Source organism: Anser cygnoides, chromosome 13 (assembly GCF_040182565.1).
Source record: "Anser cygnoides isolate HZ-2024a breed goose chromosome 13, Taihu_goose_T2T_genome, whole genome shotgun sequence".
Taxonomy (NCBI): domain Eukaryota; kingdom Metazoa; phylum Chordata; class Aves; order Anseriformes; family Anatidae; genus Anser; species Anser cygnoides.
In genome coordinates, this window is record NC_089885.1 from 708,491 (window position 1) to 733,048 (window position 24,558).

The following is a 24,558-nucleotide window of genomic DNA, read 5'->3' on the forward strand; positions in this document are numbered from 1 at the left end:
TGACCCATATCCAATGAAAATAAACTGGTGCAAATAGAACCTGCTAGCATGTTAAGGAGAATAGAGAGCTTATTTTATGAGAGGAGAATAGAAGAGGTTGCCTGGCTTGATTAGCATAGTATAATGAAGGCCAGAGAGGATATATTTACTTATAAATATATCAAAGTGATAAATTTGAAGCAGGGAGAGGGCTTCAGCTGGAGGCCAACTAAAGATTAGCTCTGAGTAAAGGCTGTTGGTGGTAGGAGGGTGAAGGGCTGGAAAATGACTGATTTTTCCTGTCCATGGAAGTGAAAGCCCCGATACAGTGAAGTGAAGCACAGTGCTGAAGGTGGTGATGGAGCAGCCTAAGGCCTGGCAGATGGAAGGTCCTGTGACTCCCCAGAGCAGGTTTTGAGGGAAGGGAGCAGCCCAGCACTGTGGTCAGACTGGTCATGATGCACAAGGACCTTCCAGATATAGGAATCTCTGGACTAGATTCTGTTTGTGTCTCTGTTAATATTTATGGGCTTCAGTGGAGCTTGCCACAGGCAGGAGGGTTTGCCCGTGCAGATGTCAGACTAAAGCTTGTCCAGAACCTTTTAACAGAAGGATTTTACATTGTTTGCTTCATGGCAGCCTCCCACTTCTAATTAAATTTAAACTCAGTGAGTTTTCTGGGGTACGGGAGGGCTCTGGTGTAAAGCTGGAAATAACAATAACCCAGTTGTTAATTGGAGAGTCACAGAGTTGTTTGGGTTGGGAACTCTGGAGGTCATCTGGTCCAACCCCTAAAGGTGTACTGTGGGTTCCACACTTCTCCAGACAGAATTGGGCTCAAACCTTAACTTGGCATCTCATATTTTTGAATGAGCGAGCTTTACTACAGTGGGATCCAATTTTGTACTCTCTTCTAATCAGTTAGGAAAATTTATTTAAGAAATGTATGTGTAAGCCTATATTGGAAACAGGTGTGTCCTAACCAGAGTCTCTTAGGAAAGTGTGTTAGAGGCAAGAACTGAGAACAGCATGAGCTTTGGGAACTGTGCAACCGGATTTTCCCCGAGTCCAGGTGGTTATTAAAGGTGCTCAGACTACCGCATCCATCTCCATTAACGGGAGGTGCAGACTGTTTCCCTATACTGCAAAGCTGCATTTGTTTGCTTACAGGAGAAGGCAGCTGCTGCTGGCTCTGCTGGTCTCTGAAATCCTTTAAAAGCAGTTCAGTTGTTACTGTACTAGCTGGACATAAAGCAATATTTCTTATTTTATCCAAAGATGTTAGTGTGCTGTGGGAAATACAAACTTTTGCTAGCCATTTAGTTAACTTCAAAGATTAATTTCCATTCTTTTTGCACTTTCTCATTCAAATGCATGCTAGGAAATGCCACTTATCAGTAAGAGCCTGAGGCTTTATTAATGCAAAATTCTTAATTAAATTTGCTAACAGAAGAGATTTGTCATCACTTATATACCTCTATGTAAATATTTAACCATGAAAGAAGAAACTTGTAGGGTCCAATCTTGCCGTCTAAACATGGGCAGCTCAAGGATTCTTAAAGCAGATGCACGTGGGTCAAAATGGAGCAGGGATGACCCACAGACTTTTAACACTACCCAGAGGCTGTTCTTCCCGTGTCATTAATTGCCAATAATTTAACTGCAGTGGCTTTACCCTGTGAGTGTGCTGTCTGCACCAAGGTTCTGTCACTGGGAGCCTGTTAAATTGAAAGCCGACTTAAAGCTCTGCACAGAGCAGCTCCCAGGGGAAATGGAGATTTCTCTCTGGGAAGATTTTCTGGATTATATCCAAGCTTTGGACCACTGTACCTGCCATTCCATATAGGAAACGTGTCCAGTTTTCCATGTTGGACTCAAGTTTAGCTATAGCTTGAGGCTCTTCTTTACTTCAGCATTGTGTAGAATGGCCTTTTGTCTTTGAAAAGGTATAGCTGAAGAAAATGTATTGCTGAAAAATGTATCTGAATCCCAAAACACTTACTACAGCCTATTTTGAATCATTTGTAGAGAGAGTTGTGATTCAGCATCTCCTACAATCAAACCTGGCCAGGTCTCTCCACTTGAACAGTCTTACTCTCTCTTATCCCTTAGCTGAAACAGGATCTCATCTGCTGTGATCTTAGAGTTTCTGTAACCTAGAAGAAACTTATTGAAAGTCCCAGGAGAACTTGGGGGTTCACTTCAATACTTCTCCTGCCTATTACAAGAAGAATTGGCATCCAAAGTTCAAGTAGGCAGCCTGTTTCCTATGTGTTTGCAGCAGGGAAAAATGCTCTTGGGGTTAGCACATTAGCACTTTAGCTTGGATTAGATACCTTTGTTTACCTCATGAGGTGGTCTCAGAGTATATCACCTGGATTCCTTTTGGACAAAACTGAACTATAAAACATGATCTAGGATTGCATCTAGCTTGCTGCAATGACCAGTGGGCGTGTTGGTCTGTGGGACCAACTAGATTTGGTCTGAAGGTGAATCTTTCAAAAATGTGCATAATGCAAATATTTGTTTTTTAGCACTACCTGTTTTATTCTGTAGATCTGATACCATTGTGCTGTGCTACTTGTCAGAGCAGACATAACCTGAGCTCCTTTACAGCTGATAGCAAAGAACCTCTTTGATCCAGGAATTTATTCAGTGTCAAGAAGGTAATCCCATGGAATACATGTAAGTTGTCAATAGACAGCCATTTTTTGCAACTCCATAACTTGCAGTTAAGACTTGCATTTAACTTTGTATTATTGGTATAAGTTGCACTGCCTGCAACTCAAGGTAGGATGTTAGTACATTTTAGTACATATGTAGTACACTTCAAACACTCCAACAAACCTAACTTGATTTTGGGACAGTCCTGAGATAAGCAGCACCAAAAGTTGTCATGGGAAGCCAGGCTTTTCGTCATTTTTAACTGGTGAGATGCTCAGTAAAAAGAAATAGCAAACATTTCTAGTGAAATGGAAATGCAGTCGTGCTGGAGCACTCTGTAAAAGGGTGCCTTCCTTCAGCTGTCAGCCTGGCCTTCAGGTAGGATGGTGACCCCCTTGAATGTAATGTCAGAATTCCTCTGGATTCCACCAAACAAGGCTCATCCATCTGCCAGCCTTTGATACGAGGTTGTTGCGGGGAAAACAAAACCTCTGTTCAAGTCTGCCTATGCTGCATACAGATTTGCATGTTTTCCCTTAATGTACTGTCCACCTTCCAGGGCTTAGACATTTTGTTCCTGTTATTTCCTTACAGCAAAGCAGAATGTTCCTGTAGGTGGTTGAAATAGGTGACAATACTGATCTGAGGCTCTGTGTTGTTAAATGAAATGGTATCTCATGCTCTGGCAGGGGGAACTCACTGGGTGTGTATGTGGCAAGTTCTAAATCATGATCCCCATCACTTTATGTGGGGCTTGGGGTTATTCTGGGTAGAGTATTTCCTTTAACTTGATGTAAATCACATCAAATCCCTTGGTTCTGGGGAGGAGAGGAAAGGTGGTGTAATTGCAGAGAATTAAAATCCTCAGGCAGGGTTAGTTCAGAATATGAAAACTCAGTTGCTGGTTCTGGCAGTTACTGAGGCATTGCAGGTTTTCACAACATGTGCCACACACCACAGTTTAGGAGTCAAATCCTTGGTTCATGCCATGCTATACCCTCAGCCATCCTAACTTGCATCTGGCAGGCTTGCCTTTATTTACTGGAATAGCTTGTATCAGCCTCTATGTAATCTCCATCATTTGTACCCCAATATTTACAGGTAAAGTGGTGTTTCTAGCCAAATGAACCCATCTGCTTAGACCGAGACAATTCATTGCATGCTGCAGCTTATTTGCAAACGTGCATGTATATTGACTTAACAGAGGGAGCTGTGAGTGAACAGTGTGTGGTTCCCTTGTTTTAAATGTGCCATCTTTGAGGCCTTTTTGTTAAAGGTTTGGTTGCATGGCACTTTTTCAGGGTTTCTTAGGAAAGGTTCTTCAGTGTCTGAAGTATTCAGAGCACCTGGAAACAGCACTGTTAATCCCCAGGAATTGTAAAGGATGGCAGTAGCGTACTCAGCAGAATGCAACACTTCAGCTTATAGGGTACCACCAAACTGGAGATAAGATCTACTTGTCAGCCCTTCATTAATACAAGCACCCAAGTGACCTTAGGCAATTTCTTCTCCTTGCTTCTGTTTCTATTCCTGTGGTTTTTTTTTTTTTCTTTTTTCTTCTGACTTTGCTCTCAGTAGAGTGCTTTTCTGGCAAGAAATGTCTGTTATTTTGTGACTCCTGCTATAAGGACGATCTGCTCCTGCTTCACACCTCTGGATGCTGTGATGCAAGTGAAAATAAAAGCTTTTACAGAACAGTGTAATTATGATGATCTTTCTAATACCCAGTTTGTGCTTCAACAGAGTGTCCAAGACAAGTCTCTGAGGTCCTGGCTGGGAACCAGTGGGCATGTTGCTAGAACCTTGCTCCTGCGCTCGTGGAAATGGGCTTGCTTCATAAGGGAACTGGGAAGCTTGATGATTGCCAGGTTCTCCTCCACAAAAGATTTGTGGGCAAAAGGCAGTATATGAAAACACATCTTCAGAATGGCCTCAACCGTTTGCAGTTTGGATGGCAGCACCCTGAACGAGTGTGACCAACAGTAGTGGAATGCCTGCAAGCAGTTCTGTCTTGTACACGTTTTGAGTTTTCCAGTTGTTGGCTTTAGTACAGCCAACCCCAAATGCGGGCAGACAAACCTCTGAACCCACAGTCTTTCCTTTTAGCATTCAGGTACTCTGTTGCAACAAGTATGCTAATACGTGTCAACACTTTGTGCCAGTGCTTAGCTGCTTCTGCAGTGAAAGACTTCACGCTCAGTAGGTGACAGCAGCAGTGGTGTGCAGGCTCCATGCTAACTCTCTGCTAAGGAGGACAGTATGATGCAAAATGTTATCTCAGCTAATTTTGGACAGTATATGTCTTCCATGGGAAGAAACCCTCCCCCTGCCCCAAATAAACCCCGACTAGTTTCACTGAACCCTCTTCCATTTCAGTCGTGCAAAAGTCTGCTGTGTTAAATGCTGCTATATTAAAGAATTGTGTGATTATCAAGGAAGTGTTTACCCAGTGGTTTTGAATTACTCACATAAAATCTCCCCGGCTTTCTAAATATTGGAACAATAAGTAATACCAAAAGTTAAACTAGTGGATAACTTCAGAGAGATCATGCTGATTTCCATAAAAAACTACTAACTACAGAAACAACTTGTTGATTTGTTTACTGAGTGTCAGTAATCTTTCTTTAAGCTCGGACAAATTCAGCAATTTCATGTGCCTTTTTCTGACCTTGGATTTTTTTCTACCTTGGACATATATTTGATATGATATTAGAGTTGTCTGCAGTAATCCTTAGGGATGTGTAGTCTCTTTCCATGAGATCAATAGCGCTTTCCTGCTAAAGTGCTTTTTTTGTGGGTAGTCATTCCAAACGTGGTGCGCTCCGTAAAAAGCCCTCTAAGTGTTATTTGAAACAGATTGAAGTTTGCACCTTCTGTTATAATGTTTTTCAGAATGATAGAAAAATAACTTCTGTACAGAAAGCCTTTTGCTCAGTCATCACAAACGCTGTCATCTTACCAGCCACTGGCCTCCAGTTTTCACAGAATCACAGAATCACAGAATCGTCTAGGTTGGAAGAGACCTCCAAGATCATCTAGTCCAACCTCTGTCCTAACACTAACAAGTCCTCCACTAAACCATATCACTAAGAGCTACATCTAAACGTCTTTTAAAGACCTCCAGGGATGGTGACTCAACCACCTCCCTGGGCAGCCCATTCCAATGCCTAACAACCCTTTCAGTAAAGAAGTTCTTCCTAATATCCAACCTAAACCTCCCCTGGCACAACTTCAGCCCATTCCCCCTCGTCCTGTCACCGGGCACATGGGAGAATAGACCAACACCTACCTCTCTACAGCCTCCTTTAAGGTACCTATAGAGAGCGATGAGGTCTCCCCTGAGCCTCCTCTTCTCCAGGCTAAAAAACCCCAGCTCCCTCAGCCGCTCCTCGTAAGACTTGTTCTCCAGACCTCTCACCAGCTTCATTGCCCTTCTCTGGACTCTCTCGAGCACCTTCATGTCCTTCTTGTAGCGAGGGGCCCAAAACTGAACACAGTACTCGAGGTGCGGCCTCACCAGAGCCGAGTACAGGGGGACAATCACCTCCCTAGACCTGCTGGCCACACTGCTTCTTATACAGGCCAGGATGCTGTTGGCCTTCTTGGCCACCTGAGCACACTGCTGGCTCATATTTTTTCCTGCATGTTTGTAGTGGGCAATGGATGTGGTATATGTTGGGGACTGCTGATGTTCTAATGATGGTTGTGGTGATTATGACACCAAATGCTGACATAATCAGCCTGCAGGATGATGCTCGTACAGAAAAGCCCAGCTTGGGTGGGAAAGACTCAGAATGGCTCAGTTGCTGGATGTTGGTCTGCAGCACTGCAGTAGCAATGATTATATTGGAGAAACATCGTATGCAGGGGCAGCAGCTGTCTACCCACTAGATTACCAGCATGGTAATTCTCTATAGAAATTCACTAATTTCATTTTTTCTCTCTCTGACCATGTAAGCTAGTAATGTATATGTATGAAAAGGATGATTGAAAATTGCAGTGGAAGATTGTGTCCTGAAGGCTTGTTACTTTGCACGTGTAGCTCTTGAAAGAATGTCTATCTATTCCTACAGTTTTAATATCAGAGTAAGTGGAAATACCCAGTTTCTGGTCCATATGCATGTTCTGCAGAACTTAAGATGCTTGAAGTCCTTGAGTTTCCCCTGGCTGTTTGTGTGGGGCTCTCTAGCAAAGTGTGGTGGCTGACAGAAGAGCAGGAGGAATGTGGTTTCCTGGAGGCTTGGTCTCAAGTTAGGTAGCCTACAGCTTCCCAGCTGGGCAGTCTCTGGCAAAACTCCTGAATGCCTGCTATTCTGGTGGCTGAACGGAAGCACAGAATTGTTTCACACTTTTTCTTTCACGCCAAAGTGCAAGCCCTAAACCTCTTACCCTCTAATTACATTGCACCTTCAGTTTTCAGCTTCCAAGTTTTCAGAGATTCTAAATATCTTTTGATGCTTTTGTTCTTGTTGAGAAGTATAGGAGTTGACCATGAAACTGCACAGAAGAGAAATGTATTCATTCACCTTAACTTTTATTCTATTCCTACTCTTTGGAAACAGCTCCCAGACCTCAGAAGAGGTTGTATGTGTTATAAGGGTATAGACAGTCTGTTAACTAACGTAGAGAATTGGAAGCTCAGGCTGAAAACCAAATAATTTTTAGTCTTTCCTGTAAAAGATGGTGGTAAGTTCACTAAAAGCTCTGATAATGCTGTTACTGCTTAAAGCTTTTCTGCTTGCTTTTTTTGTGTTACAAATACTTACTATAACTTTTTTTTTTTTTTTTCTTAATAGCCTGCTTTTACCTCAACCTTGCTCTATTGTGGTTTTAAACAAGTTATCAGAGGGATCATGCTCTTATCTTTGCATGTTTTGGGGAACTGTGATTTTATCTCCTCTGCCCAATTTGTGTTTCTTCATGACTACAAGGAAGTCACTTCAAGATTAACTGCAATGGCTGTTGGTGAAATGAACTTTTGTACGAAGAAAGCACCTCACCAAAAGGCACTGCAAGGAGTATGGTAGATCTTGTGTGGAAAGGTGTAAGAAATATATTACATAGGGCCTAACTCTTTCCTTTGAAAAGAGTGAATTCTAGTCTTTACCCTGTAACGGTAGATGGAAATGGGGAATGTTCAGCATAGGTTAGGACTGAGCCCTTACTGTCCAAAATTGGTTAAATAGATGAAATGATCAGAAGACTTACAAGGTTGCATGTTTTTTTTTTCTCCACCTATTTGAATTGATGATGGGTTATTGTGCCATGCAAAGTAGCTTCAGCAATTTTTCTGAGGGTTCAGTTAATACTAGTTCTGCTTTCCCTACTGTCCTGGTTCCAGTTAGGACAGAGTTAATTTTCCTCATAGTAGCTGGTAGGGTGCTATGTTTTGGATTAGGATGAGAAGAGCGCTGATAACATGCTGATGTTTTAATTGTTGCAGAGCAGTGTTTACACCAGGCCAAGGACTTTTCAGCTTCTCGCTCTGTCCTGCCAGCGAGCAGGCTGGGGGTGCAGCAGGATCTGGGAGGGGACAGACCCAGGACAGCTGACCCAAACTGACCAAAGGGGTATTCCATACCATCTGACGTCATGCTAAACAATATATAGGGGTGGCTGGCCGGGGTGGGGGGCCGGCTGCTCGGGGATAGGCTGGGCATCGGTCAGCGGGTGGTGAGCAATTGCATTGTGCATCGCTTGTTTCTTACACATTATTATTATTAATACTATTATCATTATCACTATTATTATTATTGTTATTATTATATTCCTGTCTTAATAAACTGTCTTTATCTCAACTCACAGGCTTCACTTTCCCGTTTCTCTCCCCCATCCCAGAGAGGAAGGGGGGAGGGTGAGCGAACAGCTGTGTGGTGTTTAGCTGCCAGCCGGGTTAAACCACAACACCTCCATTCGCTTACTAAACACACTTCAGAGACAAAAGCTTTCAATACTCTGATATCTGCTCCTGTTAGTACTGTTTTATCCAGAGTGCAGCTTCCACCTACTGCAGGGATTTAGGGAGGGGAAAAAAACAACAACAACAACAAAAAACAAGCAAGAATGTATTTTCAAAGTTGTATAAAATGTCTTTAAAGTGCAGGGAAAAACAACTCAGCAAACCTCCCCTGCCTGGGCACCACAGAAGAACTCATGATGACCTGCTTGATTGTTTTGCTTGTCTTGTTAGTTGTAGCATGTGATATGAACAACACACAGCTCTTGTTTCTCTAGTATGCCCTTCTCTGGCATCACTGGTCTTGTGAGCAAGTACATTTCCTTGTTACTGTGCCCCAGGGGCTGTGGCTCCTGCACAGAGGAGCAGGGTGTGAAGCTGGGCTGCACCATATTGCTGTCAGCTCATAGCCAGCCACCCCCCAGCAAGGTGCTCTGTATTCACTTGTGGAAGCAAAAGCAGGTGGAAAGTTGATTTATTCCCTGCCTGGAGATTTCTGCAGCATAAGATTATCTGTGGGTGACATAAAGGCAGCGTAGCTGAATATACAGGGGCTCTGCTGGGAGCTCTCCTGCTTGCTGGCCCTGGGCACACAGAGACAGGAGTGGGGAGAGAAGGACACGGCTGTGAGCCTGTTGTGCTCTGTGTCCAGGCTGATGGGATAGCCCCTTGAAGGGCTCTGCAGATGAAACAACTTGGCCAGATTGTCAGTCCTTCAGGCTGTTGTGGTTTTTGGCATGATGTGATTTTTCTCTATCAAAACCAAACACAGCCTTTTCTCTGCGAGAAATTGGCCTACACAGGCTTATCTTCAGCATGGAGGTTGTTGGCTTCTGTTATAAGCTTGATTTATCCATTTTACTTGCTGGTATGAGGCACCCACCATGTTGTCCAAGGTATTTTCATTTAGCTGGTGAAGCAATATGTGAGACTTCTGGGTTTGATGCTATGGTGTCCACCTTGGAGGTGTAAGTCTGCAAGGAGGGGACATTGCTGCTGGCCCTCTTGGTCCTCCTTTGTATATGAATTCACCCCTATAAGGAGAGCAAATTGCAGAGGACCTAGTTATACCTCTTATGCTGTTGGTGACATTGTACCTTGTTCCTGGTGACCACCAGGAAGATGAGATGCATCCTTGTAGCTACTTATAGACTCCCAGTGTCTGATGGCATGAACCATTGAGTAGGGTGTATGGTTACATGGGGCAGCCCCTTGAACTGGGGTGAATCTCTGACTTTCTAGCCTAGAAAGAGGCCAAGGTAGTTTCTTCCCAGAAAAAAAAGCTGTTCATTTGTACAATTACCATATGGCTTGTAAGCCATTGCCTTGATGTTGCCTGTTCAGGACAGCTTTATTAGTACTTGTGTACCCCTGTTCTTTGTGGGCGCATGAAAAAAGAGGCCTAATTTGTGGAGACTATGCACTTGGACACGGTAAGAAGTTACAGATCAGCTAGTTATTTTATGTGACAAGCTCTTGCTGTCCTGATGGTAAGCCCTCTCTGGGTGCCTGCCTGCAGCAGACAGCTCAGCCAGTCCTTTCCTCCCTGCTACAGTTCCTGTGTCACAGCAGCTACTATGCTGTGAGACCTGCATGCAATTCCTTTCATTTAATCTGCTTTCAGAGCCTTCTGCAAGGCAGGTATTTTACCACTGAACAAGAAATGAAGATGATATTTACTATAGGCACAGTTTGCCCAAAGCCATCGTTAGCAAGACAACTTTATTAGTATGTTTTGAAAAGGTAAAAGCAGGGTTCGTGAGCCTAGTGCCCTGACTTTGTTATCTGGATTTTGGAAAGCCAAAACCAGGCAAAATTGTCTGTGCTTCAGACAAGACCTTTGAAAGAAAATTGTTTCCTTTTGCAAGAAATGTTCAAGATCGGAGGACAGTACCTGGCAAGCTCTTCATTTGGAAATAATTATTATTGGGCTTTGGGAAATGAGGGCACATGGAAGCCCTGGGGGAGCCTGGTGTCCGAGGGTTAAGGGGCAAGGGTCACCTACTGTGACTCCTGTTATGATGCCACAAGTCCAGTGCTGAATTCACTTTCCAGCACACAACGACTGTGAATACTCTTTTTTTTTTTTTTTTTTTTTTTGAGTGGAAATGCAATATGTGATGAGCTAACTTTTATCTTGTGCTTCCCTAAACCTTTGGGACAAACTCATCACTTCTGCAAGCCGTTTCATGTTGCTGAGGAGCCTGTCTGGGGATGGCTCAGTGTGTGCATAACAAAAAAGTTAAAAGGAGTAAATGCTGAGAAATGATGAAAACTATGGCTCCAGCCCTTTCTTGAATCCTGGCCTTCATGATAAGAAGCTGCCTCATGAAGCACTGCCTCCTGACTTATTCCACCATCCGTCCTCGCACAGTTACAGTGCCCTGTTAACACAACATTGAATTTATTCAGTGTCCAGTGTATTTATCTGGTTAGTGCTGCGAGGGACAGTGCTGCTGACGTCCCCAGGAGTGAGCCAGTGCTGCACGGAGAAGCTCGGTCAGCTCAAGGTGACACCAGCAGTCCTTAGTTAAACAGAGCTTCAATCTGGAGCTCCCAGTAGGTTAGTGTCAGAGCTGCATCATCTTCCTTGCTGTGCCTCCACATCCAACTTTCACAGCATCACAGTTGTTTAATTATTTGTTGGTTGTTGCTGACCTCAGTAATTGTCTGCAGAACTTCTGGAGGAAAAAAAAAAAGTATCTAGGCCATTTAAAAAGCCCTTTCTTTGATTAGTCGCTTCTCCAGGCTTTGGGGACTTTGCTACCTCTTCCTTAGCAGCCGGTTGGGGGTGGCAGCAAGGTTAGAGAGCATCCTTGGTGCTGTTTTAGGTTAGTGCCACTCTGGCCCTCGTGATGCACAGGAGGGTGCAAACAGCCTATTTTTGAGTTGAAATGGGTAATGTCAAGAATGCATAGCTTCTAACACATGCTGTCTTATGAAGTAAGCATGGGATTGTGTGTTTCTGATTGCTTCTTGACTCAAAGTGATAACGGAGAGTCATTTGATCGAGACTCAGCAGGAAAACTACTAAAAGTCATTTAACTCTTAGTGTGGATGTCTCTTCCTAAAACACATCCATCTCCTGAGAGATGTCTTCATCTATAATAAATAAAAAGTGTTGTATTATAACATCTTAATATGCTTTTTTTCCTGATCTGGGCAAAGCTCTTTACCTTTTAAAATTCCCCATGATTTCATTCAGGAAATATATATAACAGTTTTATACCTATATCTCATTTTCTGAGTGGGTTTGTAGTGAGACTGTTGTGATATTTGAAGTGAACAGAAGCTTTTAATTGTGATTACAGAACTGTTTTAATCTCTCTGTAGTGGTGAATGTAGAAATGCAAACTATTCCTTACAGTATAGCCATGTTTTACTTAATTTGGTGGGATTTTGATCTCTGACTCCTGTGGATCTCTGATTTGTTGTATTGAAGTGCCTCCTGAGGCTCCAATTGAGGACGGCTGATGAGACTTCACTGCTGAAATACAGTGAATACCTTCAGTAGCAATAATTACTGCCTGGAGCAACTCAAGAGCTGGCATGTTATTGAAATGTTCCTGTTACAACTCAATTTCTGTGGAGCTAACAGGAGAATGCTGTCCTCTTCTTTACATAAGATTTCACTCTTTACTCCTAATTATGAAGGATCGTGTTAGGATGACAGTTTATTTTCATATTTACTTCTCATTTTCCTGTTCTTGAATGGTTTTAGATATCTGTCGTGTCTTTTAGGAACTTTTAAATGAAAACAGTTGTATCAAAGGAAAAGAATGTGTTATTGTTTTATGCTGTTTTCATATCAGATGTGAAAAATTTCTGGCAGTGCATTGCAAATATACCAGAGTGGTTCTGTTCTCAATAGCAGTGATTTGTGCTATTTCCTCTAAGAGGAATTTCATCCTTAATTTCTCTTTTTGTCTTCAGAAATGGTTGAGTTTCAACTGTAATTAAATGTTCTGGAGATCCAGTCGAACAAAGATCCCCAGATAGTTATGTCATTATTTATGCTGATAATAAATAAATAGTAGAGTTCTTGTTTAAGGTCCGCTAGCTGTACTGAATGATGAGACGCTGGCATGTTCCCACAGATGTGTTACAAATGAGGGGTAGACTTTTGTTTTGAAAGAACCGTTTGTGGTCAAAACCAGAAACTTCCTGAGGGATGCATTTTTGATTAAATGTAAACTAAGACTTTAAAGCTTGCAGACTTGTATTATGTTTTTGTAAAGATTTTAGAGCTCCCACTGTGCATTAAAGATCCCAGTCTCTTGTTTTCAGGCCTGGCAGTGAAAGAGTAGCTTGGTGAATCCCTGTATATGTTTTCAGGATAACGTGTCCAAGGAGATGAACTGTCTCATAAAACTAGCAATATGTGAAGCATTAAATATGTACATAACTCAGAATCACAGAATCGTCTAGGTTGGAAGAGACCTCCAAGATCATCTAGTCCAACCTCTGTCCTAACACTAACAAGTCCTCCACTAAACCATATCACTAAGGGCTACATCTAAACGTCTTTTAAAGACCTCCAAGGGTGGTGACTCAACCACCTCCCTGGGCAGCCCATTCCAATGCCTAACAACCTTTCAGTAAAGAAGTTCTTCCTAATATCCAACCTAAACCTCCCCTGGCACAACTTTAGCCCAGTCCCCCTCGTCCTGTCACCAGGCACGTGGGAGAATAGACCAACACCTACCTCTCTACAGCCTCCTTTAAGGTACCTATAGAGAGCGATGAGGTCTCCCCTGAGCCTCCTCTTCTCCAGGCTAAAAAACCCCAGCTCCCTCAGCCGCTCCTTGTAAGACTTGTTCTCCAGACCTCTCACCAGCTTCGTTGCCCTTCTCTGGACTCTCTCAAGCACCTTCATGTCCTTCTTGTAGCGAGGGGCCCAAAACTGAACACAGTACTTGAGGTGCGGCCTCACCAGAGCCGAGTACAGGGGGACAATCACCTCCCTAGACCTGCTGGCCACACTGCTTCTTACGCAAGCCAGGATGCTGTTGGCCTTCTTGGCCACCTGAGCACACTGCTGGCTCATATTCAGCTGACTATCAACCAGTACTCCCAGGTCCTTCTCCGCCAGGCAGCTTTCCAGCCACTCATCTCCCAGCCTGTAGCGCTGCTTGGGGTTGTTGTGCCCCAGATGCAGGACCCGGCACTTGGCCTTGTTGAACTTCATGCAGTTGACCTCAGCCCATCGGTCCAGCCTATCCAGATCCTCCTGCAGAGCCTTCCTACTCTCGAGCAGATCAACACACGCACCTAACTTGGTGTCATCTGCAAACTTACTGAGGGTGCACTCGATCCCCTCATCCAGGTCATCGATAAAGATATTAAAGAGGACTGGCCCCAGCACTGAGCCCTGGGGGACTCCACTAGTAACCGGCCTCCAACTGGATTTGGCTCCATTCACCACAACTCTTTGGGCCCGGCCATCCAGCCAGTTTTTATCCTAACAAAGCGTACGCCAGTCCAAGCCACGAGCAGCCAGTTTCTTGAGGAGAATGTTGTGGGAAATGGTGTCAAAAGCCTTACTGAAGTCAAGATAGACCAAGGTAGACATCCACAGCCTTCCCCTCATCCACCAAGCGCGTCACTTGGTCATAGAAGGAGATCAGGTTCGTCAAGCAGGACCTGCCCTTCATAAACCCATGCTGACTGGGCCTGATCGCCTGGTTGCCCTGTAAATGCCGCGTGATAACACTCAAGATAATCTGCTCCATGAGCTTCCCTGGCACTGAGGTCAAACTAACAGGCCTATAGTTCCCCGGGTCTACCCTCCGGCCCTTCTTGTAGATGGGTGTCACATTTGCTAGCTGCCAGTCGACTGGAACCTCCCCTGATAGCCAGGACTGCCGATAAATAATGGAAAGCAGCTTGGCCAGCTCCTCCGCCAGTTCGCTCAGTACCCTCGGGTGGATCCCATCCGGCCCCATCGACTTGCATACATCCAAGTGCTGTAGCAGGTCACCAACCATTTCCTCATGGATAGTGAGGGCCACATCCTGCTCCCCATCCCCTTCCACCAGCTCAGGGTACCAGGTATCCAGAGAACAACCGGTCTTGCCGCTAAAGACTGAGGCAAAGAAAGCATTGAGCACCTCAGCCTTTTCCTCATCTTTTGTAACTAAGTTTCCCCCCACATCCAGTAAAGGATGGAGATTCTCCTTAGTCCTCCTTTTTGCGTTGATGTATTTGTAAAAACGTTTTTTGTTATCTTTAACGGCAGTAGCCAGATTGAGCTCCAGATGAGCTTTGGCCTTTCTAATTTCGTCCCTACACAGCCTCGCAACATCCTTATAGTCCTCCTGAGTAGCCCGCCCTCTTTTCCAAAGATTATAAACCCTCCTTTTTCTCCTAAGCTCGAACCACAACTCTCTGCTCAGCCAGGCCGGTCTAGTTCCGCATCGACTCGTCTTTGGGCACGTGGGGACAGACCGCTCCTGAGCTGTTAAGATTTCCTTCTTGAGGAGTGCCCAGCCTTCCTGGACTCTTTTGCCCTTCAGAACCTCCTCCCAAGGGACTCTGCCAACCAGTGTCCTGAACAGCTCAAAGTCAGCCCTCTGGAAGTCCAAGACAGCGGTTTTACTGGTCTCCTTCCTGACTTCGCCAAGAATAGAGAACTGAACCATTTCGTGGTCACTCTGCCCGAGACAGCTCTCGACCACCACATCTCCCACCAGTCCGTCACTGTTTGTGAACAGAAGGTCTAGCGGGGCACCTCCCCTGGTAGGCTCACTAACCAGCTGCATCAGGAAGCTATATTCCACACTCTCCAGAAACCTCCTAGACTGCTTTCTCTGGGCTGTGTTGTGCTTCCAGGATATGTCTGGCAAGTTGAAGTCCCCCACGAGAACAAGCACTGACAATTTCACGGCTTCTGCCAGCTGCCTGTAGAACTCCTCATCAGTCTCCTCATCCTGGCTCGGCGGTCTATAACAGACCCCCACCAGGATGCTTGCCTTGTTGGCCTTCCCTCTGATCCTAACCCACAGGGACTCAACCTTATCATTCCCAGCCTGAAGTTCCTCAACATCAAAACACTCTCTAATATAGAGAGCCACACCACCACCCCTTCTGTGCTGCCTGTCCCTTCTGAAGAGCCTATAGCCAGACATTGCAGCACTCCAGTCATGAGAGTGGTCCCACCACATTTCCGTGATGGCAACCAAGTCATAGCCTTCCCGCTGCACGATGGCTTCCAGCTCCTCCTGTTTGTTGCCCATGCTGCGTGCATTAGTGTAGATGCACTTCAGCTGGGCCATTGCCATCTTCCCCGGCTCTGCCATTGTTCTCCCCGGCACAGCTCCAACAGGCCTTCTTTCAGCCCCATCCCCCTTCTTTCCTAGTTTAAAGCCCTCTCAACGAGCCCTGCTAGCTCCTGGGCTAGAATCCGTTTTCCCCTTAGAGATAGGGACCCGTCTGCGGCCATCAGGCCGGGTGCCGAGTAAAGCGCCCCATGGTCAAAAAAAACAAAATTTCTGTGTTGGCACCAGCCTCTGAGCCACGTGTTAATCAGGTAGGCTTTCCGTATCCTCTCGGTACCCCTCCCTGCTACTGCAGGGATAGGTGAAAACACCACCTGTACTCCCGCTCCATCCACTAACCGTCCCAGTCCCCTAAAGTCCAGTTTGATAGCCTTCAGGCTTCTCTCATCAATATCATCACTGCCAGCCTGGACTATCAAAAGAGGGTAGTAGTCAGAGGGGCGGACCACGTTGGGAAGCTTCCTGGCAACATCCCTGACTCTGGCCCCAGGGAGGCAGCCAACTTCCCTACAGATAGGGTCAGGTCGACAAATAGGGCCCTCCGTTCCCCTGAGAAGGGAGTTGCCTACTACAATCACCCTTCTGTCTTTCTTGGTGGAGGCAGTCTTGAGGCGTGGAGTCGGCTTCCTCGCCCTAGGCATCCTCCTGGGTAGACTTTCTACCTCGTCCTCACCCACCAGTCTCTCAAGCTCCAGGGCCTCAAATCTGTTACGTAAGGGCACCTGGGAATGTAGGGCCGGTATGGGGGGGCGTTGCCTGAAAGGTCGAGCAGGGACCTGTCTCCATCCCTCCTCAACTTCTAGGTCGCCCCCCTCTGCCCGACAGCAACAGGGCAGGGGGTCCATCCCCATTTGGGGTGTCTCACCCCGGTACCTCTCCTTCAGGCCCTGCAGGGAGTCACTCCACCAGTCTATCTCCCGCTCACACTCCCTAATAGCCCTCAACCTCTCCACCTCCTCTTTGAGTTCTGCCACCAGGCAGAGCAGGTCGTCCACCTGCTTGCACCTCACACACACGGCGCCTCTGCCTCCCTCAGATGGCAGCAACAGGCTCAGGCAGTCCCTGCACCCAGAGACCTGAACTGCCACATTTTTGAGCAGGCAGTCAGTCCGGGTGGTTACAGACTTTCTAGTGAGAGTGCTCTGCCTGGTGCAGACCATCGCAATCCAGTTAGCAGTCGACAGCCGTTAAAGATGTTGTTTTTATGTGCGGGGGGAAACTCTGCCCTCACCGCCCTCCCTGCTCGCCCTCCCTGCTCGCCCTCCCTGCTCGCCCTCCCTGCTCGCCCTCCCTGCTCGCCCTCCCTGCTCGCCCTCCCTGCTCGCCCTCCCTGCTCGCCCTCCCTGCTCGCCCTCCCTGCTCGCCCTCCCTGCTCGCCCTCCCTCGCAAACTGCCGCGCCCACCCTTCTGACGCCCCGCGCCCTGTTTGCCCGCCCTGTTCGCCGCGCTCCCTAGGGGCTGCTTTTGAACGGCCGGGGAGGGGGCGCTGCTGGCTCCGCCTACGCCTCGTCAGCCTCCCTCGCGGGGGCTGCCGGGTCCTGGCGGCTCCCTCGAGCGGCCTCGATGTCGGAAAAAAAGGCCTGCCTGTCCCGATCCCCCGCTCCGCTGCAGACCGCGTCTACCCCGGAGCCGATCGCCTCGGCAAGTGGCTCAACTCTTATTAACCACAAACAGTCAGCATCTGCAACTGAAATGACAAAGCGCATAAAGCACCAGGCATGAAGGCAGAAAGGAAAGGATGAGCAATGCTGGCATGGCAATTACTCTGCTCTCGAAACTGGGCCCTCTGTGGAGACTCAAACTCCCGAAGTGTGACACAGATGATGGTACTTTGCACTTGGTTTGCACTTACATGTTCACAGTGCTGTACAAACATTTGTGGTAATTAATCCTCAACTCTCCTGTGGGGAAGATTATTATTATTACTTACTCCAGTGACAAGTCTGTAAAAATCACAGGCTACCACTGTCTGGTTATTGCTGTAGTCTTGATGCAGAGATCCTGAGCAACTGGCACTTAATTTGTACCATGATGTCATCAGAAATATACTAAACATCTCCAGGAGGTCCATGTTATTGCAAGCTTTTTTTAATCACGTATCGTGAACATGGATGATCTTAGGACTGTGAACTAGTCCCTTTCCTGCAGGTAGTTTCTCAGCAGCTATAATCTGCCCAGGGAAGTTCTTGTTGTAAGGACTGTCATTATAAGAGCTCGCTTACTCTCCTTGTGGTCCATGCCCGGTTTTAACACACTGCGCATCATTCAGCATGATATGGCCCAACACTTGCTTCCTGATCTGCTCAAGGAAGAGTGGTAAGGTACAGATGTGCATTGCATTGGATACTGTTTCAGTTGATACATTAACCTTAATGCAGGATTTTCAGAATTTTAGTGGCTTTAATCTTTTCTCCCGTGTCACTACTTCTAGTTTTTGGTTTTGTTATAAAGAGAATAATAGAGGCTAAAGACCAATTGCTTGTGCAAAATACTGCTTGTGCATATTACTGGGTCAATATATTTGTACTTGAATTAATGCAAATATGCAAGACAATATTCTGATCCTGTACTCTTAATTTGTACATGCAAAGTACGCTTGAGTACATTTCCCATGTGTGAATCTGTCATTTAACTCTGAAGGTACTACAGATTTGAAGAATGGTGTGTGTTTGTTTTTTTGGAGATCTCCTTGGTGGCTTTGGAGATCTTGCTCTATAGGAGAGGAAATGTTAACCAAGCTCTTCATCCAAAGTGAAGCTCTTTGGAAGAGTCTTTTTTTATTTTTTATTTTTATTAAATCACATTGTGTAAATGAGAGTCCCAAAGGAAAAGACTGTGGCTTGAAACAGAAAAACATCATCCTGAATGTGGAAGAGGGGAAGTAGTTAAAATATTTATTTCTAGTAGGTTGGAGAACAACATATGTTAGGCTGGCTTGACTTTTTCCAGGCATAAACTACTGTGACATGCACTGCTACGCACAGCAACAAACACTACCTAAAGCAGAACGCCCCATGAAGCATTCAGTGAGCACAGGGTGGTGGAGGCAGGATGGTGTTTGTTTAAGAAGAAGCTGATGTTTGTCAGAAGATGTGGCAAATACGACATTATTTTTTATTTTCTACACAACCCTGTAAGGTATCAGACATGTTCTAATGAGATTCTGAAATACCAGGCTTATAAATATTGATCGAGGATGTTCATTCTCATCCACAGAGAGATTGCATTTTGCAATTATACAGCTTCATTCATGTGAACTGTATTGCAATTTGTTCTTCTGTCTCCTTCACAGGAGGAACTGTTCAGAGTTACAGTTCAATCTCTGTTCTCAGTCAACCCTCTTTTGCCACCTCTATTTCTGAGCTGATGAGATATTTAAAATTGCCTGGTATTTGAAGGATGCCAAACAAGGAGATTTCAAAGGCTTGTGTATGAAACTTAAGAGGTGGCAGCAGTTGTTTTCTGTTAGAAGAACGGGAAAGTTGGTCACTATTTGTCGTTTTAGAGGAAAATGATCTATTTTCACTTAGAGCTTTCTAAAAATGTTGACCTATGCAAAATGCTGTAACCCTGGAGTGCACTATGCTTCTTGTGTCTTGCAGTGAATGCACGTGAAATTTTGCATTAGTCTTCGCTTAGTTCATCACAGTAAAACCCATCTGAAATTTCCAGGCCTTGTTTAACTTCAGGCTTGGGGAGAGACACAAAATGAAACAGGCACCCTCCCAGTCCCTCAAAACTAAAGAAACCACCCACCAATGCTCCAGTTTCCTGGTTCACAGCCCTGCTGGTGATACTTCATCAGGTGGGCTTAGTTTTTGAAGAAATTTGAATATCACAACTCAAGTCTGAATGTCACAACTCAACAACCTTTTGTTTGAGAGATGCAAGTCTTTCTCTTGATGTCTGAACAGCGCACTGATTTGTGGGCAGTGTGTGGCCAGACAGATTGCCTTCCTCTCCTTCAGCCTTCACTGAGGTATTTTCACTGCTGCATCTGAATATCCACTGTTAGTGATGGCTGACAGGTAAATACTGTCTTGTGAGAGAGAACACAAGCTGTGTAGGTAATCTTTTGCTGCTTGTTTAGTGTTTTCTAAGCTGAAGACAAAGCTTTTGAGTCTGGTTTGAAGTGAAAGATACTTAGTGAATGCTGCAATGGGGAGAAATAGCTGACCTCAGCTGCTTACATATAATCCTAAAACAGGGAAGTTGAGCTTTGCATTTCCAGTCTTGAGATGTATACAACTGAATAGACTATAAAATGGAGAAGCGGGTTGAAAGGCACCTCATGCCCAGAGGGATGGCTGAAGGGGCACAGAGAGGTATTCAAGTTGGCTGCTTCTGGTCTGTCTCAGTGCTGTCCCTGGGTCTTGATCTGGCAGAGCTGCCAGGCTGTAATGTCTACCTGTTCCTGTGTCACACCCTGAGCTTTCCTCACAACCCTGCTCTACTTTTCTGCCTTCCTGCACTTGCTTGACCATTTAAAAAAAATAAATAAATGTACTGCATGGAAAGTCGATAGCTGTTTGCTGGGGGGCCCCCTTCAAGGCTTCTTGCTGCGGCCAACAAGATGTTGGCCAACAAATGTTGGCCAACACTGACATGGGGACTGACTGCCCCTTCAGCAAAAAAAAACTAGGAAGGGGAGGGAAGGGGAGAATCAAATGGCTTTTCAGAGGCACTGCTTTCCTGTGCCAGCTACAGGCTTCTTGCCTGCTATCCCACAGTTGGTTGTATTTTCTGTTAACAGTAATTTTCTATCATTATGACTCCAGCCTTTGTTCTCTAAATAGAAAATAAGGATAGGCCATGCAGTGAATAGATCAAAGCTGCTTTAATAGTATGCTTTTTGTCAAATGTATGCAGCCACAGCAGAGCTGTATACAAACGGAATGCTGTTAATCTTATTTTGGCACCAGTGAGAGCATGTAAATGAATTAGATATTGAAGTAAAATTACATCCTAAACTTCTTGCCCTTGGAATTATCAGACATTGATTTTTGGTATATATCACAGTTACTTCATGCACAACCATAATGCATTTACTTTCTGTCTAGTAGAAGGGCTTGTGAATTTACCTGATTCTGGGAGCATGAACCCATGTCAATAATAAGGCAAAATGAAACGCAAGCAAAAATCCAAACCCTTCAGAGCCGAAAATCTACTCTCCTGGGCTGTGATTTGGCAAACAAAGCAGGGCCATCTTGTATTTGAGCCCTTGGAGAAACAAGTATATTGTTGCAGAAGGGAATGGCTCTTCAGGTGTCTCTGTTCCTATTGATGGTAACACTGAGGTGGTTGCTCTGCCTGGAGATGTTTCTACATGTGGCTGGAGTGGGTATCATAGCTGTGGTGGTGGAGGAGAAAATCCACTGTAGAAGGAACGAGGCAGAGGAAGATGACTCATGACTCACCTCTCCAACCTAGCAGAGCATATCTGCTGTGAAATATGAGGTGAAGTTAAAGCAGCATGAACTTAGGAATTGTTTTTATGATGTGCAAACTGTGCTGATAAATGTACTGTGGGAGAGAAACTCTGCAGAGAGTGCCTGTGGTAAGTGGAAGCTCCCCATGGGCTCTGTGCCAGCCAGACGTCGTATGGCTGAGGCAGGTACCGTGCTGAAGCTGAGCTGAAATCCTGGCAAGAGGCTGAACAAATCTTTTTTTGGAAAGAATCTAGAGAACTGGGATTCAACAGTGCATGAAGGTGACTGTATATGTTTTGGCCCTCTTGAACCTATGCTGTGACAGTGGAAATCCCCTGAATATATTCCTATATTGGCCTGGGATGAGGTTTGCCCTGGAATAGGTTTCCTGGCATTATGCATGTCAGCACAAGATGACTTCAACATCTCATCTGTAGAACAGCTGTGTGGCATGAGATATTGCCTGCTTGTAGCTTATTAAACTGGTGCAATAGGATCTACAAGAACAGGTACTTTATCCTTTCTTAGTGAAACGTCTTTTCTATGCAATTAAATACGACTACAGTATTCATTTTTTCCTCTGTGTTGGCAATTGTGTGCTATGTTTCTCTCTCCCTCCTTCATCCCTTCTTTCCCTCATAAGCTGCATTTTACTGGTGGCTGCGGTGGCCTGCTGGATTTTCCCTTCAGGGGTATGTTTCCTACTTTGAACCATCCCTTGTGTCACTAGAGGTTCTTACTGCAGGTGACTCAATATCAGGCTGAAGCCTTCAGATTCTCTGGATGGAAGAGCTGTGATGTGTAATTAGCTTGAATTTAGAGACATTAGTTGCCTTGAACTAAATGTGTGTAAAACTTCTGGGTTTTTCATCCTTTGATGGAGAAAAGACCACAGTGTTCAGTCATGGATGTAAAACTCATCAATGCTTCAGGCAAGTGCTGTGGTTTGTGGTGGCATGGATAAATGCCAAATGTGAAGCTCTGCCTGATGCTAAGCTACAGCGTGAAACTGTTTGCACTTTGGAAGTCATTCAGTGCAAACACAGCTTTTCCAGCATCAGGCTATGATGGGACTGACAGCAGTTTTTGGATGTTCCCCTAATGCAGTGCAGCATATATGAAGAAATCAAATGCTTCAGAGTGGGCAAAATACTATCTGTAGTGCATGTTTCCCCCTGATATTAAGAGGGAGTGACTAGGGCAGAATTTGTACAAAAATGCATTATACTACTCTTCATCAGTGAAGGCTGAATGTAAAGATTTCTCATTGAAATATGACTTGTGGTATGTCTCAAGGACATATGCAGACATGTTCTCTAGGTACTTATCTGTGAAGATTTTTCACAAGTTGATGCATTGCTACCTTACGTTTGTTCAAGGACAGCTCCAGTGTAGAATGAGAAGAACTTGAACAGCTTCGGGTGGTTCTTTTATTATAATTCAAAATTAGAGAGACCACATTTTTCATAATTAGGGATAAAAGCAGGAGCAGTTGACTGACTTTTTTATTAAAGAATAACTGAATATGCTTGGCAGATATGTGAATATGAACATGAATTATGCGTTGGGATTATTAGTAATAAGATGGTGAATCTTTCTTGTTAATGCAGGGAATATGTCCCTAGAATTGTTTGCTTACCTTCAGTTCAGTCCCTGTGTTTTAGGACAAGAAAAATTAACATTACTTATCACTGTCTTTTCACCATTTTTTTGTAGCCAATTATATCTCGCATTCATAACTCAGATTTTTAGTAGAATATAAATGAAATAGGCAGATTACCTGCTTATTTTTAGTTAATAACATTGCAGCCAATGAAGATAAAAACAAAGGAATGGGAAATCAATGCAACAACTCCAACTAAAATTAGGCAGCCAAACTGTTAGCGAGTAGGGAAGGAGAGGGGCAAAAATGTCAGTATTTGTGCTTAATGATCTGCTAAGAAATGGCATCCTTAGCGAGGTATTTTCTACCTCTCTCCCGGGGAGGTAAAGCTGTCTGTTTTCTGAACTTCAAGATCAAGTTGTTCCTGTTTAGTTTAAATAGGAAAATGTCTGAAATCCCCTAATGATTGACCGGGCCATGCTCTTCAAAACTGCCTCCTGGTAGAGCTTCCTGGCACCATATCTGTGCTGGATCCAAGAAAAATGAAAAGGTACTTGAATACCTAGCTCAGATGTGCTGGAAGAGAGCTGAGCTCCTGTCACCTATGGTGCTGGCTCACTGAGGGGAGGGCACGCACGGACACAGTGATTTTCCTTTTCAAGCTGTCAGGAGCAGCTTTTTTTTTTTTTTTTTTTTTTTTTTTTCTGTTTTACAGTTCATCAGTGACTTTTGCATTAGTAAAGCACTATTTTGTCCACCACACATCTGCCTGTCACTTCCTGCTCTCCAGAATCAGCATCTGTCTGTGGATTTTCACTGCTCTGCCTAGGGCAGATTCTCCACCAGCCACTTCAAAACTGCATTGCGTGACTTGAGATGGACAAAGCACTCTGCAGATGGATGACCTGGAGATTCCCATGTGGGGATTTTGGAATTGTATGCCTTGGGAGGGTTTGGCTTGCTGCTCTTCCCTTTGGAGCATTCCTGCTATAGGTTCATAAAACATCAGACAGGAGCATCTGTGAAGGATGCTCCTAATGTAACATGAATCACTGACGTTCTCCAGTGCCTGAGGGTGAGTTTCATTATTGTCAGGCTTGGTTTTATCCAGGCGAAGCTGTATTAAAGCAGAATTAGAGCTTGGTATTTATATTCTTATGCTGATTTGAATTGTTTTTAATTTCTTTCTAAGTACCCAGATGTGATCATTAAGCATAATAGATGCCTCTTACCATCTCAATTCATTACACACCACAGGCCAAAATATGTACTTATTAGCTTGAGTTCTTGTTTAACCCTTTTTATCAAGCAACAGTTTTGGAAATGGATAACACAGCCGAGGAAAAAATGTTACCATCATACTGGCTACTGTGGTAAGTTGTGCAGCAGAAAAAAATGTCATGTTGCAGCAACGAGACCATGGTCTATTAGATATTGTATGGCTGCAATTTTCACTCCTGCTTTCTGATTATTGGTGCTGAGACTTTAATCACATGCGTTTTCTTATTGTGCTTAACAAATTATTTAGCACATTCTACCTTATTTAAGGCACATGAAGAATAACAAATAGGCCTCCATCATTCCCTGTCCTGAGGCAGGGATAGAAAGGGAAATTTAAGGCAAAACAGCTTTGTAAAAGAAAAAGAGGGA

General features: G+C 44.6%; 1 protein-coding gene across 1 annotated transcript in view; it reads left to right on the top strand.

Moving 5' to 3' along the window:
- Positions 1–6,450: 6,450 nt before the first annotated feature.
- The window catches only part of GRIA3 (glutamate ionotropic receptor AMPA type subunit 3), a 606,096-nt gene continuing 587,988 nt past the window's right edge, over positions 6,451–24,558 (top strand). The window contains exon 1 of the mRNA XM_048070799.2: positions 6,451–6,546. The gene's annotated coding sequence lies outside the window, so the exon portion shown is untranslated. The remainder of the gene's footprint in view (positions 6,547–24,558) is intronic.